This window comes from Oncorhynchus nerka, linkage group LG2 (genome assembly GCF_034236695.1).
Source record: "Oncorhynchus nerka isolate Pitt River linkage group LG2, Oner_Uvic_2.0, whole genome shotgun sequence".
Lineage (NCBI taxonomy): Eukaryota > Metazoa > Chordata > Actinopteri > Salmoniformes > Salmonidae > Oncorhynchus > Oncorhynchus nerka.
Window position 1 is genome coordinate 72,118,557 of NC_088397.1, and position 12,620 is coordinate 72,131,176.

General features: G+C 44.8%; 1 pseudogene; it reads right to left on the reverse strand.

Moving 5' to 3' along the window:
• The window catches only part of LOC115141829 (citron Rho-interacting kinase-like), a 55,375-nt pseudogene that overhangs the window by 26,708 nt on the left and 16,047 nt on the right, over positions 1-12,620 (reverse strand).

The window sequence follows — 12,620 nt, forward strand, 5'->3', positions numbered from 1 at the left end:
GTTTCTTTTTGGAAACTTTGGCACCGGACAATGTGACTGGAAAGATGTCAATACACAGGACATTTGAGAAATGTACCGGACATTCATATATGCATTGGGTGCTTAACGCATTAGGGCGTACACCCAAGGTGCTCAAAATCACATTTACATTCTTGAAATTCATTTTTACCAGAATATAAATTAGCCTGTAAAGTTTTAATAAAATAAAACAGAACAATGTTCTTATACCAACATGACAAGTTTTATTGAAAAGCAAAACATTGCCAATTGCATCTTCATCCCTGTTATAGATCAATAATAAATATAAAAAATATACACTACCGTTCAAAAGTTTGGGGTCACTTAGAAATGTCCTTGTTTTTGAAAGAAAAGCAATTTTTTTGTCCATTTAAATAACACTAAATTGATCAGAAATTCAGTATAGACATTGTTAATGTTGTAAATGACTATTGTAGCTGGAAACGGCTGATTTTTTAATGGAATATTTCCATAGGTGTAGTATCAGCAACAATCACTCCTGTGTTCCAATGGCACGTTGTGTTAGCTAATCCAAGTTTATCAAGGCTAATTGATCATTAGAAAACCCTTTTGCAATTATGTTAGCACAGCTGAAAACTGTTGTCCTGATTGAAAAAGCAATAAACTGCCTAGAAGGCCAGCATCGCGTAGTTGCCTCTTCACTGTTGTTGTTGAGACTGGTGCTTTGCAGGTACTATTTAATGAAGCTGCCAGTTGAGGACTTGTGAGGCGTTTGTTTCTCAAACTAGACACTATAATGCACTTGTCCTCTTGCTCAGTTGTGCACCGGGGCCCCCCACTCCTCTTTCTATTCTGGTTAGAGCCAGTTTGTGCTGTCATGTGAAGGGAGTAGTACACAGCATCGTACGAGATCTTCAGTTTCTTGGCAATTTCTCATATGGAATAGCCTTCATTTCTCAGAACAAGAATAGACTGATGAGTTTCAGAAGAAAGGTCTTTGTTTCTGGCCATTTTGAGCCTATAATCGAACCCACAAATGCTGATGGTCCAGATACTCAACTAGTCTAAAGAAGGCCAGGACAACAGTTTTCAGAAGGCCAGGACAACAGTTTTCAGCTGTGCTAACATAATTGAAAAAGGGTTTTATAATGATCAATTAGTCTTAAAATGATAAACTTGGATTAGCTAACACAACGTGCCATTGGAACACAGGACTGATGGTTGCTGATAATGGGCCTCTGTATAACTATGTAGATATTCAAAAAAAAAAATATCTGCCGTTTCCAGCTACAATAGTCATTTACAACATTAACAATGTTTACACTGTATTTCTGATCAATTTGATGTTATTTTAATGGATAAAAATGTGCTTTTCTTTCAAAAACAAGGACATTTCTAAGTGACCCCAAACTTTTGAACGGTTGTGTATATAAAATTGAATAAATAAATAAATAATAAAAACCCAACTTCAAAATATTATATTTATTTAATATAATTTGCGAACAACCCTATAGGCTATTTGTATGAAATTGTCATTAATTTTTCAAATACAATCTAGGCCTCTTTAATTTAATTTAGATTAGTCATGAACATTTGATTTAGGCCTAATAAATAACACAATATGGTTGTCTACAAACACCTGGACCAGCAGGTCATGGCGAGTAGAGATCCAGCATTCATGTCATATTTGACTTTTTGTAGCAGGTTAGGAGAATTTACGCAGCAGGTTAGGAGAATGAATGTAGCAGACTATGATAATTAGGTTAAGGTTAGGTAAAGGGTTGTGGTTAGGGTTAGCTAAAATGTACACACAAAAAGGCAGGACCCTTCTAGCCATGACCGGGTCGGCCAGTCACACTCTGGCTGCAGTTCAGCACCACAGCAGTGGAAAGAGATATTATCAAACTGATGTTCGACAATCAAATTCGATATGTAAATAAACAAAATTCGTTAAGGCTGGTTCATTGAGAGAAAGCTTATTTTACAATGCTCCTGTGAAACGAGGCCCCCACCATGCCTTTTTCAAGATCACAAAATTATCTCCCTCTTACAGTTCTTATGGATGATGTTAATGTTATGCTTATTGTAATTTGAATTATCGCGGCATCGTGACTTGTGTAATATACGTGGCTTACTGATAACAACTCTGTGCCTGGTGACTTCAACTCTCCGATGTGAATAGTCGGCAACGATGTATTGTTTCCAAATGTTACTGAATAAGCTCAACTGAAGTGCACCAATTGCGCATGATACACATCATTACTCTAGTCTATCAATCCATTCCAATCTTCATACTATTAACATGCATTGCTGGCCCAAAACCTAATATACTACATGACACAGAGGCGGCATATGTTGATCTTGCTTAGGGTGGCAGTAGAACTTCTAGGATTGGGCCTGACGAATACAAGAATTTCCCACTAATTTACTTGCGTTTGCGGCAGACGATGGCCTGCTCAAAGTGAGCCTCTGCTGTTGGGAAGTCAAAACTGTCCAACTCCTTGGAGCACCCTGCGGTGCGCATCAGCCTCGTTACTTTGTCCTCAAGAAGGCGTGATCTTGAGGCAGTCTTTACTCTGTTTTGGAGAAAGAATCCCCTCACACTAGAAACATGGATAATCAACACAATCTTCGTACATGTTTCCCAGTCAGGTACACTTAGCTGAAGTCCCTTATGAGGACCTTGTGTCTTTTGTGTGAGTAAACATAGAAACACACAGCAGACACTCATTTCCAAGCAGCTTGATGATTTATTAGCCTATGAAGCATATTTGCCTTTGAAGTTGGAGCCCATCTACTGGTATTTCCATCAATTAATAAAAAGCATTCTTTTGCAATGGATTTTTTTTAGGACAATTTGTCTGGCAACAATTTTATATATTTGCTTTAAAAAAAATTGGGGCTAAACGACAGCATTTACCGGCTAATGGAAACCCTGCATCACATGCACCTCAGATGCAGGCTAGCGTTGTAAATGTGCCCCATGAACCAGTTGCAGCGAGGAGATGAACACAAGCACAATGAGGTGGAAGATGGTGACCTCTTCAAATAACATTTTCAAACTGGGAATACACTTACTTTCAAAAGTTACTCTTCGCTTCTCTGTGAGCAGAATAAGAGGGAGAAAAAAAGAGTTCTAAAAGTGGCTAGGTGACAGCAAAAGATAGCAAGAAGAGCAATAAAATTAGAGCGAGAGAGAAAGCAGGGGCTGTAGGACTTACCCTCGGGCGTGGAGCTCTCCTTGCAGCGGGCAGAGCTGGATGGTGCCAGTAGAATGCTGGGGTTGGGCTGGAGCTCAGGGGACTTGACGGTGGATGACATGAGTATCTGCTGGCGGGCAGAGGCAGGCGTGGCCGGAGCATGCTCTGAGGCTTTGAAATGGGCCGCTGGGGGGGAAAGGGTAATACTAAATCAGTTGTACAACAATGTGTTCAAAGGAAATGGGTATTTTGCATTTAACCCAACCCCTCTGAATCAGAGAGGTCAGGAGGGCTGTCTTAATCGACATCCACGGCGCCCGGGGAACATTGGGTTAACTGCCTTGCTCAGGGGCAGAAGGGCAAATGTTTACCACGTCAGTCCGGGGATTCGATCCAGCAACCTTTCGGTTACGGGCCCAACACTCCTACTCGCCAGGCTACCCGCCACCCCCAGGGAGGAAGGCAGGGGAAACGTTAGCCTTTGGGTACATATCTGGTACACTTCGACACACCAGAAATGTTGCCTCATGTCCCCATCATCAATATACAATGACCGTGTTCAAATACTTCAAAAACGTATTCTCACTTCCCTGAATTAAGACATCTTTCCACTGGACTGCTCTCCCCAATATTATGTTAGATCAGTGAGAAGTTCAACGAAAGGACAGGATACAGTCCAGGATTTGAACCAAACACTATGACAACCATCAGGGCATATATTCACAAACAACTCACAGTAAGAGTGCTAATCTAGGATCAGTTTTGCCTTTTAGATCATAATGAATAATATAGCATGGACAGGGGGGAATCTGATCCTAGATTAACACTCCTGCTCTGAGAGGCTTTATGAATATGGGTCTAGATCCTGCAATAGGTTGCTGGCGACACCACTCTTACCCTCTTCTCTTAGTGATCTCAGCTCTATCCTCATCTTCTGCAGAGCCTCCTCCAGGTCTGAGCAGCGTGTCCTCTCCTTCTCCAGGGCCACCTTCATGTCACTGTACTGCATGGGCAGCGCCGGCTGAGCCTGGGCCCCAGATCCCCCAGCTCCATTCCCATTGGGCCCCAGCTCCTCACGACGACGCCCAAAGATACCCTGGCAGGAGAAAGAGAGGGTTAGACGGAGCTTCAGAAAGAGTTAGCATCACTCTCACACATAGTAACATTACAGTGTATTGTCTCTGTTTTCATTCTCATTGACATAACTTACTTTTTATTTTTTACATTTGAGTCATTTAGCAGTTGCTCTTATCCAGAGTGACCTACAGTAGTGAGTGCATACATTTTCAGATTTGTTCCTACTGGTCCCCCATGGGAATCAAACACACAACCCTGGCATTGCAAAGCAAATGCTCTACCAATTGAGCTACACAGGACCACGATAAATGAAAAATCTGTGTGTAGTGAGTGACCTCTCGAAGAAAAAAAAATATCTGCTTCTATACAGACTGCCATTTACCACATTTCCAGCACTAAGTTCTTTCACCTTCTTTTTCTTGGTGGGCAGGTCCATTTTGGCCTGTAGAAAGTCAATCAGTTTGGTCTGCTGAGAAATGGTGCCCTCCATCTTGACTTTCTCATGAGAATAGACAGCCTGTGTGAGGTGGGAGAGGAGCAACATCTCAGAATCAGCCTCAATATAAGTGTACCAGCTAACATCTCAAACTGAACAAGCTGTAGCAGCTGCGTTCCAGCAACTATGGCGGATGTGTGCGTAATCTTGGTCATATTCATTTGGGAACACAACAGAAAACTTTTCAAAGTGTTTTGCCACAGAAAACGAAAATGAGTGTTTCTTATTGGACAAGACCACGTAGTCCTTCCCTGTTTCAGTACGTTCGGTGCGTAATGAATACCTCCCAGACCAGGCCAGTACAGCTCAGCTTCGCAGTGTAATAACAGTCTAAGTGGGAGTGAGCGTAATGTCACCTGAATGTTCTCCAGCTGGTACTCCAGGTCAGTCCTCTCAGTCTTCAGCAGGTCAGTCTGGTCCAGAGCATCCTGCAGGCCCTGGGTCAGACGGAAGATGTGGCTCTTCTGTAGGTCCATCTGCTGCTGCAGCTTGCCTTGCTGTGGTGGGCAGATCACCACACAAACACACATCATTCCAAGACAAGCTAAAATCTATTTTGTTAACTCTTTATTTTACAGTCCTATCTCAATGGGGCTCGTCTTCACAAAAGGTTTCAGTGTACAGGTGATCTAGGATCATCAGCCCCCCTATGTCCATGTCACCTTATTCATTATGATTTAAAAGGCTAAACTTATCCTAGATGAGCATTGTGGGGTACTTTCTACCTCATCCATTAGCCTCTGCTTCAGCTCCCTCTCTGTCTCCAGTTTCTGCTGCAGGGTGCGGGCGTTCATCTCCAGCATGGCGTGCTTCTTCTCCAGGTCATTCAGCTGACAATAAACATTCAGATTCAAAATGTGTGTAAAATAATCATAATAATATAACATGCCATTTAGCAGACATTTTTATCCAAGTGCCTTACATTGCATATTTATTTTTGTATATTTGACCCCAACAGGAATCAAACCAACAAACCTGGCGTTGCTAGTGTCATGCTCTACACAAGACTCACCGTATCAGAGAGACTTTCAGCCTTCAGTCTCTGTTCTTTCAGAGCTTGCTGCAGAGACATGATCTCTGCCTTGTGCTCCCTGACAGCTAGCTCCACTGCCTGGCGAGACTCGGTACTGCGCTGGTCTGCACGCAGCCTGAGCACACAAACATAAAATTCACTGTGTGCACAGCTGTGTGTTGGTAGGAAGCTATGTTTGTATGATTAGTCTGTGAGATGGCAGTGTGTGTTTTGTGTGCTGGCCTTTGCGAATGTCAATATGACATGAGCACGTGTGTATGTACTATGTATGGGTGTCTGTATGTATGATGGTATGAGTGTGTATGATACATGTGAATTTGTGTACATATTAACGCTTGTGCGTATAATGCCTGCTCATGTTACGTGTGTATGATACCCGGCGTGCGTGTGTGTATCTGCCTGTTCTGCTTCTCGTTGTCCATCAGGCGCTGCATGTCTCGGGTCCTCCTCTCGGCCTGATTCTTCTCGTCCTCCAGGGCTCCCCTCCAGGCCTCCCACTGTCTCTCCTTCTCCAGCAGCTCATCATTCAGACTCTCCAGCTCCACAACCTGTTCCTCCAGCATGCTGCATGTCGTCTTCAGAGTCTCAATGTTCTACAGGCACACAAGTCACTTGTTTTATTTTGTTTTTATGTAACTAGGTATGCCTTTATGTAACCAGGTAAATCATTGAGAACACAATCTCTTTCGCAATAACGACCTGATTTACTTGTCGCTTCCTATGCTGAGTCGGTATACATCTCAAGCCCAGCTAGGGCTGGGCGGCATACCGTTAATTACTATATACCGGTATTGATGCATGGACCGGTTTGGGTTGTTACTTTACCTTCTATAACGGTTCAATTAAGGTTGTCCCGCTGGGTTGCAAACACCCGGCGTTGAAGCAGGTTATGTCATTTCGGCGACAGGTGTTTATGTTTTTGGACTCACCGGAGCAGACTTTAGAGTTATCGTTTAAAATCAAGTATGACAATAGACTGTATATGGCTTATGCTAGTGCGGGTAGTCAACAGTGTTTTGAGTGTGGGGATATTGGTCATAAGCGACATGCTTGCCCGAGAAGGCAGAGGGAGGGGCGCAGGTGGTCATCGTAACGCCTGGGCCCACTGATGTAGGGAGAGGTGGACCGACAGCGGTAGAGCAGCCAAAAGCACCTGTTGCTGAGGAACAAGTTATCCGTGTTGAGGGCACGGAGTTGCAACTTGTATTAGAGGGAAATGTTATGCAGCAGAAAAGTATTGTTGTAGAAGGTAAGGATGTATCTGAAGAGCCAGTTCCTCAGACTGGTGAGCAGGTGCCCAGTACGAGTGCTAGGGTAAAGGAGGGGGTTCTTGTGGAGCTAGGCTCCCAGGTAGTGGAGGAGATGCCCACTGCGAGTAATGGGGTACAGGAGGGGGTTCATGTGGAGCTAGGCTCCCAGGGAGTGGAGTAGATGCCCACTACGAGTAATGGGGTACAGGAGGGGGTTCATGTGGAGCTAGGCTCCCAGGTAGTGGAGGAGATGCCTGGTACGAGTGATGGGGTGCAAGTGGGGAGTGTTGAAAGGGATGTGGTAGAGGGGAGTCAGTTCAAATCAAATCAAATCAAATCAAATTTATTTGTCACATACACATGGTTAGCAGATGTTAATGCGAGTGTAGCGAAATGCTTGTGCTTCTAGTTCCGACAATGCAGTGATAACCAACAAGTAATCTAACTAACAATTCTAAAACTACTGTCTTATACACAGTGTTAGGGGATAAAGAATATGTACATAAGGATATATGAGTGAGTGATGGTACAGAGCAGCATACAGTAGATGGTATCGAGTACAGTATATACATATGAGATGAGTATGTAGACAAAGTAAACAAAGTGGCATAGTTAAAGTGGCTAGTGATACATGTATTACATAAGGATGCAGTCGATGATGTAGAGTACAGTATATACGTATGCATATGAGATGAATAATGTAGGGTAAGTAACATTATATAAGGTAGCATTGTTTAAAGTGGCTAGTGATATATTTACATCATTTCCCATCAATTCCCATTATTAAAGTGGCTGGAGTTGGGTCAGTGTCAATGACAGTGTGTTGGCAGCAGCCACTCAATGGTGGCTGTTTAACAGTCTGATAGCCTTGAGATAGAAGCTGTTTTTCAGTCTCTCAGTCCCAGCTTTGATGCACCTGTACTGACCTCGCCTTCTGGATGATAGCGGGGTGAACAGGCAGTGGTTCGGGTGGTTGATGTCCTTGATGATCTTTATGGCCTTCCTGTAACATCGGGTGGTGTAGGTGTCCTGGAGGGCAGGTAGTTTGCCCCCAGTGATGCGTTGTGCAGACCTCACTACCCTCTGGAGAGCCTTACGGTTGAGGCGGAGCAGTTGCCGTACCAGGCGGTGATACAGCCCGCCAGGATGCTCTCGATTGTGCATCTGTAGAAGTTTGTGAGTGCTTTTGGTGACAAGCCGAATTTCTTCAGCCTCCTGAGGTTGAAGAGGCGCTGCTGCGCCTTCTTCACGACGCTGTCAGTGTGAGTGGACCAATTCAGTTTGTCTGTGATGTGTATGCCGAGGAACTTAAAACTTGCTACCCTCTCCACTACTGTTCCATCGATGTGGATAGGGGGGTGTTCCCTCTGCTGTTTCCTGAAGTCCACAATCATCTCCTTAGTTTTGTTGACGTTGAGTGTGAGGTTATTTTCCTGACACCACACTCCGAGGGCCCTCACCTCCTCCCTGTAGGCCGTCTCGTCGTTGTTGGTAATCAAGCCTACCACTGTTGTGTCGTCCGCAAACTTGATGATTGAGTTGGAGGCGTGCGTGGCCACGCAGTCGTGGGTGAACAGGGAGTACAGGAGAGGGCTCAGAACGCACCCTTGTGGGGCCCCGTGTTGAGGATCAGCGGGGAGGAGATGTTGTTGCCTACCCTCACCACCTGGGGGCGGCCCGTCAGGAAGTCCAGTACCCAGTTGCACAGGGGCGGGGTCGAGACCCAGGGTCTCGAGCATGAGAGCTTGGAGGGTACTATGGTGTTGAATGCCGAGCTGTAGTCGATGAACAGCATTCTCACATAGGTATTCCTCTTGTCCAGGTGGGTTAGGGCAGTGTGCAGTGTGGTTGAGATTGCATCGTCTGTGGACCTATTTGGGCGGTAAGCAAATTGGAGTGGGTCTAGGGCCTCAGCTGAGGAGGATCAGGAGAAGGATATGGATATCTCGTTTGATATGATAGCAGCCGGTGACAACTCAATTTACAATCTAGAGAAGGTAAATGAGTTTCTGGATCAGACTTTTGGGAAATCTGTCAAATTGGCAGATTATTTTGATGTTGATAAGTTTGTGAGGTCAGCTGTGATGTTACAGAAGACGGTGGGGTTAGACCAATTGAGTGAGAAGAAGCGGTTTCGCTTGAGGCAATGTATTACTGCTGTTGCAGCAGCAAAAGGTGGTGGGAAACGTGGTCAGGTTAATAAGAGAAGATTAAAACAATGATGAGGATCATGCTTCATAGGGTGTCTTTTTTTCTCCTTGGTTTCTCTGTGGTTTCTTCTGATTTTCTTTTCTCTTTTCTATATGGAGGTACTAAGGGTAGGTCTCTCAATATTAATGGGGGAAGGGACAGGAATAAGAGGGCTTGGGTATTAGAAGTAATAAAACAGAAAAGGCTTAAGGTAGTTTTCCTACAGGAGACACATAGTGATGAGGTTGACTGGGGTTGACTGGGGTATGTGGTGGGAGGGGAAGCATATACTCAGTCATGGTACTAATTTCAGTGCTGGGGTGGCAATCTAGTTTTCCTCAGATTTAGGGGGGACTGTGGTATCTACAACAGAGATTGTCAAGGTTTGAGTTTTATTGGTCAAGGTGGATGTTATGTTTTTTTTATTTTTAAGTTTTATGTTTATGCTCCTAATGAGGGTACAGAGCGTATTGCTGTATTTGATCAAATAAAGGAAACCTTAAGACAGTGTGATCAAGAGGGGTGTATGGTTTTAGGGGGTGACTGGAACTGTACAGTGGATTTTACTGTTGATCGCACCGCTGAAGAACCTCACCTGCGGTCAGCCACTTGCCTGTCTGGCCTATTAAATGAGTTTGAGCTTTCTGATGTGTGGAGAGTAAGGAATGCAAAAGTTAGGCAGTACACATGGCTAAAAGTTAATGAAGGTCGTGTCAGTGCAGCAAGGTTAGACAGGTTGTATGTATCTGAGCAATACTGTAGTAGGGTTGGAAAGTGTGCCATTACTCCTGTGGGTTTCTCTGATCATCATATTGTTACTGTTGATATTCACTCATCCTGTCCACGAAGGCCATCACCTTACTGGTATTTTAATGTTAAATTGTTACAAGATGTCATGTTTTGTGACAGGTTTTAATTGTTTTGGGAAAAATGGAGGGTTACAAAAGGGAATTTTGAGTCCTTGAGTCAATGGTTGGAGGTTGCGAAGGCCTAAATACGAGTATTTTGTCAACATTATACTGCTCTGTCTCAAATTGAAGTTAAAGAGACTATCAAAGCCCTTGAACAAGTCTACTGAATTGAAGCTGCTCACTCAGAACGACCCTGGACTAGTCATGAACTTACAGGACAAGAGACATAAACTGAGGTCGTTTCTGCATGAAAGAGTGAAGGGTGCCTTGATTAGGTCTCGTTTCACTTCCCTCAAGGATATGGATGCTCCTAGCGCTTAAAAAAAATCCTAGGACAGTCGACATTGCAACGTAAACAGATGGTCTGCCTTCGTCTCCTTGATGGGAAGGTGACCACGGATGACAGTGAAATGCGAGGATTGTGAATCTCTGTGTACTGAACAATTGTTACACGGTCTTCCTCAATTGGGACCTGAGCAGAGAGTCGCATTGGACTCATTGACATTACACTGCAAGAGCTGTCCACAGCAGTTATGCAGCTCTCAACAGGCCGAGCCCCTGGCATCGATGGTTTACCATCTGAGTTTTATAAGCACTTTTGGGGGTCTATTGGGGAGGATTTTTATGAAGTGGTGTGTGAATCCTTTCATGAGGGTTCTCTTCCTGTATCCTGTCAACGTGCGGTTCACTGTTGCCAAAAAAGGGGGATGTCTCTCATAAAAAATTGGAGAACTGTTGGTTTGCTGTGCGCAGAATACAAAATTGTTTCTAAATGTCTCTCAAACAGGTTGAAAGAGTATCTGGGATTGTTGGTCCACAAGGACCAGTCCTACTGTGTACCTGATCGCTCTATCGTTGATAACTTGTTTCTGATAAGAGATGTTTCAGACATTTGTAAACTGTCTGATGTAAATGTGGGTTTACTTTCTTTGGATCAGGAGAAGGCTTTTGATCATCGTGTGGACCACCAGTACTTGTTTAAAACGATGAAAGCCTTTGGGTTTGGGGATGTTATTTTGTCTTGGATGAATTTACTGTATGCTGGGGCCTCGTGTATGGTGAAAGTGGGGGGTGATTTGAGTTGCCCCATCCCTGTCCTTAAGGGGCATCAGGCAGGGATGCCCAATTTCAGGGCAGTTATATAGTCTGGCGATTGAACTAATGCTTTATTTTTTAAGAACGAAGCTTACTGGTTTCTCTGTGCCAGGTGTAATGAAGGGTCCGACTATAGCACTGTCTGCGTATGCAGATGACAAGACAGTTTTTATTACAGGGGTTGAAGATGTTAAGGTTCTCTCAAACACTTTAAAGGTGTATGAGGGGGCCTCCGCAGCTAGAGTCAATTGGGGAAAGAGTGAAGTGCTGTGGGCAGGTCCGCTTCAGATGGGGTCCGTTCCACAGTTACCAGGGGGGCTTCAGTGGGGCAGAGATGGGATGAAGACTTTGTTTTTTTTCTAGGCTCTGATGTCTGGTTGCTGCCCCAGCTGTCTTATATGGGAAGGGTACTGGTAGCTAATAATCTTGCTGCCTCTACCCTGTGGCACAGACTAATGGTTTTGCAGCCACCAAAGGGTCTGATACAAGAGCTTCAGAGGACCCTTGTCAATTTCTTCTGGTCTGGACAACACTGGATTAAAGCTGCAGCCCTGTACCTGCCACTGCACGAGGGTGGGCAAGGATTGGTGAACATTTCCTCTAGGATCATGGCTTTCCGGCTTCATGCAGCCCAGAGACTGTTGTACAGTGACGGTTCTAGCTGGGTCGACACAGCCTACACACTGATGAGGAGAGCGGGCTGTTCGGGCTTAGACAAGCACATTTTCCTCTGGAAGGGGGTGAGTTGCCTGGCCTGACTCCATTTTATCAGTCTGTTATGCAGGCTTAGAGGGTTCTTGTCAAATCCCGTAAGGCCTGCACGCCACCAGGGATGTGGCTTTTGGAAGAGCCTATTTTTTATAACACTGCCATCCAGTCCCGTGCTCTGGGTTCAGCCAGCCTGCGTTCATGCCTGTTAATCGTGGGGTGTACCAAGCTGGGTCATCTGATGCGGAGCAGGAGCAGATCGTTGGAGAAGCTGGGAGAAAGAGCAGGGATCTGATCATCTCGCCTACTGAGGAAGGTCGTCGCTGAGGTCTGTGACTCCTTGCCAGTACTTCATCTGCAGTTTGTGACTGACACTTCCAAATCTGATCGGTGGAAGGAGGATATGGATTATATGTTCCCTGCACTGATTGTTAGTGGAGGACGTGGGGACGCTGCTTGCCTTCCATACCCCGGAGCTGGGGGAGTTCAAGGAGGTGGGAAAGAAGGCCATGTACAGAATATGTGTAAAGGTGTCCCATGCCTCTTCCCTGGAAGGGGTAAAATCGATGAGGTGGGCGGGTGTGCTTGGTCCAGGTGCCTCCCCAAAGGCTGTTGGCGATCATTATATAAACTGCCTATTGATAAGAGGACAGCTGACCTCCAATGGAGGATAATACATGG